Genomic DNA, 4,649 nt, shown 5'->3' on the forward strand with positions numbered 1-4,649 from the left:
TGAAGCCTCTTCCGTCTAGCCGTTGGGTCCTTCTCGCCGCATCCCTCGCCTCGCACCCCGATTGCTATGCGGTGAGGCTCCTCGGCCGCCTCGGAACTATCTGTGTATCGGACGCGTCGCGGGATAAGGGGTTGTCACTGGTAGTCGCCCCAAGCGCGTCCGATGCTTGGACCATTCCGAGGCGGCCCTGAAGCCTCTTCCGTCTAGCCGTTGGGTCCTTCTCGCCGCATCCCTCGCCTCGCACCCCGATTGCTATGCGGTGAGGCTCCTCGGCCGCCTCGGAACTATCTGTGTATCGGACGCGTCGCGGGATAAGGGGTTGTCACTGGTAGTCGCCCCAAGCGCGTTCGATGCTTGGACCATTCCGAGGCGGCCCTGAAGCCTCTTCCGTCTAGCCGTTGGGTCCTTCTCGCCGCATCCCTCGCCTCGCACCCCGATTGCTATGCGGTGAGGCTCCTCGGCCGCCTTGGAACTATCTGTGTATCGGACGCGTCGCGGGATAAGGGGTTGTCACTGGTAGTCGCCCCAAGCGCGTCCGATGCTTGGACCATTCCGAGGCGGACCCGAAGCCTCTTCCGTCTAGCCGTTGGGTCCTTCTCGCCGCATCCTTCGCCTCGCACCCCGATTGCTATGCGGTGAGGCTCCTCGGCCGCCTCGGAACTATCTGTGTATCGGACGCGTCGCGGGATAAGGGGTTGTCACTGGTAGTCGCCCCAAGCGCGTCCGATGCTTGGACCATTCCGAGGCGGACCCGAAGCCTCTTCCGTCTAGCCGTTGGGTCCTTCTCGCCGCATCCCTCGCCTCGCACCCCGATTGCTATGCGGTGAGGCTCCTCGGCCGCCTTGGAACTATCTGTGTATCGGACGCGTCGCGGGATAAGGGGTTGTCACTGGTAGTCGCCCCAAGCGCGTCCGATGCTTGGACCATTCCGAGGCGGACCCGAAGCCTCTTCCGTCTAGCCGTTGGGTCCTTCTCGCCGCATCCCTCGCCTCGCACCCCGATTGCTATGCGGTGAGGCTCCTCGGCCGCCTTGGAACTATCTGTGTATCGGACGCGTCGCGGGATAAGGGGTTGTCACTGGTAGTCGCCCCAAGCGCGTCCGATGCTTGGACCATTCCGAGGCGGACCCGAAGCCTCTTCCGTCTAGCCGTTGGGTCCTTCTCGCCGCATCCCTCGCCTCGCACCCCGATTGCTATGCGGTGAGGCTCCTCGGCCGCCTTGGAACTATCTGTGTATCGGACGCGTCGCGGGATAAGGGGTTGTCACTGGTAGTCGCCCCAAGCGCGTCCGATGCTTGGACCATTCCGAGGCGGCCCCGAAGCCTCTTCCGTCTAGCCGTTGGGTCCTTCTCGCCGCATCCCTCGCCTCGCACCCCGATTGCTATGCGGTGAGGCTCCTCGGCCGCCTTGGAACTATCTGTGTATCGGACGCGTCGCGGGATAAGGGGTTGTCACTGGTAGTCGCCCCAAGCGCGTCCGATGCTTGGACCATTCCGAGGCGGCCCCGAAGCCTCTTCCGTGTAGCCGTTGGGTCCTTCTCGCCGCATCCCTCGCCTCGCACCCCGATTGCTATGCGGTGAGGCTCCTCGGCCGCCTTGGAACTATCTGTGTATCGGACGCGTCGCGGGATAAGGGGTTGTCACTGGTAGTCGCCCCAAGCGCGTCCGATGCTTGGACCATTCCGAGGCGGACCTGAAGCCTCTTCCCTCTAGCCGTTGGGGCTTTCTCGCCGCATCCCTCGCCTCGCACCCTGATTGCTATGCTGTGAGGCTCCTCGGCCGCCTTGGAACTATCTGTGTATCGGACGCATCGCGGGATAAGGGGTTGGCAGTGGTAGTCGCCCCAAGCGCATCCGATGCTTGGACCATTCCGAGGCGGCCCTGCAGCCTCTTCCGTCTAGCCGTTGGGGCCATCTCGCCGCATCCCCCACCTCGCACCACGATTGCTATGCGGTGAGGCTCCTTGGCCGCCTCGGAACTATCTGTGTATCGGACGCATCGCGGGATAAGGGGTTGTCACTGGTAGTCGCCCCAAGCGCGTCCGATGCTTGGACTATTCCGAGGCGGCCCTGCAGCCTCTTCCGTCTAGCCGTTGGGGCCATCTCGCTGCATCCCCCACCTCCTCGGCCGCCTCGGAACTATCTGTGTATCGGACGCATCGCGGGATAAGGGGTTGGCAGTGGTAGTCGCCCCAAGCGCGTCCGATGCTTGGACTATTCCGAGGCAGCCCTGCAGCCTCTTCCGTCTAGCCTTTGGGGCCATCTCGCCGCATCCCTCGCCTCGCACCCCGATTGCTATGCGGTGAGGCTCCTCGGCCGCCTGGGAACTATCTTCGTATCGGACGCATCGCGGGATAAGGGGTTGTCACTGGTAGTCGCCCCAAGCGCGTCCGATGCTTGGACTATTCCGAGGCGGCCCTGTGGCCTCTTCCGTCTAGCCGTTGGGGCCATCTCGCCGCATCCCCCACCTCGCACCCCGATTGCTATGCGGTGAGGCTCTTCGGCCGCCTTGGAACTATCTTCGTATCGGACGCATCGCGGGATAAGGGGTTGTCACTGGTAGTGGCCCCAAGCGCGTCCGATGCTTGGACTATTCCGAGGCGGCCCTGCAGCCTCTTCCGTCTAGCCGTTGGGGCCATCTCGCCGCATCCCCCACCTCGCACCCCGATTGCTATGCGGTGAGGCTCCTCGGCCGCCTTGGAACTATCTTCGTATCGGACGCATCGCGGGATAAGGGGTTGTCACTGGTAGTCGCCCCAAGCGCGTCCGATGCTTGGACTATTCCGACGCGGCCCTGTGGCCTCTTCCGTCTAGCCGTTGGGGCCATCTCGCCGCATCCCCCACCTCGCACCCCGATTGCTATGCGGTGAGGCTCCTCGGCCGCCTTGGAACCATCTTCGTATCGGACGCATCGCGGGATAGGGGGCTGTCACTGGTAGTCGCCCCAAGCGTGTCCGATGCTTGGACCATTCCTAGGCGGCCCTGAAGCCTCTTCCGTCTAGCCGTTGGGGCCTTCCCGCCCCATCCCTCGCCTCGCACCCCCGATTGCTATGCGGTGAGGCTCCTCGGCCGCCTTGGAACCATCTGTGTATCGGACGCATCGCGGGATAAGGGGTTGGCACTGGCAGTCGCCCCAAGCGCGTCCGATGCTTGGACCATTCCGAGGTGGCCCTGAAGCCTCTTCCGTCTAGCCGTTGGGGCCTTCCCGCCCCATCCCTCGCCTCGCACCCCGATTGATATGCGGTGAGGCTCCTCGGCCGCCTTGGAACTATCTGTGTATCGGACGCATCGCGGGATAAGGGGTTGGCACTGGTAGTCGTCCCAATCGCATCCGATGCTTGGACCATTCCGAGGCGGCCCTGCAGCCTCTTCCGTTTAGCCGTCGGGGCCTTCCCGCCGCATCCCTCGCCTCGCATCCCGATTCCTATGCGGTGAGTCTTCTCGGCCGCCGCGGAACTATACCTGTTATTGCTACTGCATCCTTCGGCTGGTAACCTCCTCTGCCGCCTTGGAACGTTCTCTTTGTCGGACGCGTCGCGGGATAAGGGGTTGGCACTGGTAGTCGCCCCAAGCGCGCCCGATGCATAGACCGCTCCGAGTCGACCTTGCTTTCAGCCTCTCACATGCATAGACCTCTCTGAGTCGACCCTGCAGCCTCTCACGTTTAGCCTTTGGAATCTCGCCTCACAACATGATTGCTATCCTTGATGCATCCCTTGCCTCGAGCCCTGATTGCTTTCTTGGCTGCATCCCTCCTCTCCTCACAGCCCGGTTGTCATCACTGCTTCATCCGTCGCTTCATGCATTCTGGCTGCTGGGCCCTTCCCACCGCACACCTCGATTGCTATCTCTTCTGCATCACACACCCCGATTGCTATCTCTGCTACATCCCTCGGCTCTCACTTCTGCATCCTTCGCCTCACACCTCGATTGCTATCAATGCTGCATCCGTAACCTCACACCCCGATTGCTATGCGGGGAGGCTCCTTGGCCGCCTTGGAAATTTCTGTGTGTCGGACGCACCGCGGGATAAGGGGTTGGCACTGGTAGTCGCCCCAAGTGCGCCCGATTCTTAGACCGCTTCGAGGTGACCTCGTAGCCTCTTTCGTCCAGGCTTCCTGCCTTCAACGCCCTTTTTACACCTCGATTGCTATGCGCGGGCTCGTTGGCGTCTATCACCTCTCTGCGAAGAGTGGCACGATGATTGTTGGGGTAAATCGTAGCAGTCCGATCTCTGGCCTTGGGCCATTGTGAGGGCTGATCGATTTCCTGTGCGCATCTCGTGTTCGCCCAGTAACAGACTCGACGACTTGTAATCGGTCTTGTTCCCGATTGTTCCTGGAGGTAGTCTTCGGAACTCTTGGATTTGACCTGTCACTCGAACTGTCCTCTTCCGAGGATGCTTGTGTGTGTGTGCTTGTGCCATTTCCTTGGCGGTATTAACGAGATATTAAAGAGCGGAGTGAGCGCCTCGCCCAGCTATGTTTGGGGCTCTCACTCCCTTACCCGGTGTGCGACCGCTTTGCACGTAGGTTGCGGAGCATCGCGACTCTTTCGATGTTTGGCGGTTGTCTTCCGGTGATGCGTTGGTCCCGAAGTGCACGTTACTAGCATTTCTGCCATTGTTCTCGATCTTTGGCACGTTCCTTCGT

This window comes from Cryptomeria japonica, unplaced genomic scaffold (assembly GCF_030272615.1).
Source record: "Cryptomeria japonica unplaced genomic scaffold, Sugi_1.0 HiC_scaffold_251, whole genome shotgun sequence".
Lineage (NCBI taxonomy): Eukaryota > Viridiplantae > Streptophyta > Pinopsida > Cupressales > Cupressaceae > Cryptomeria > Cryptomeria japonica.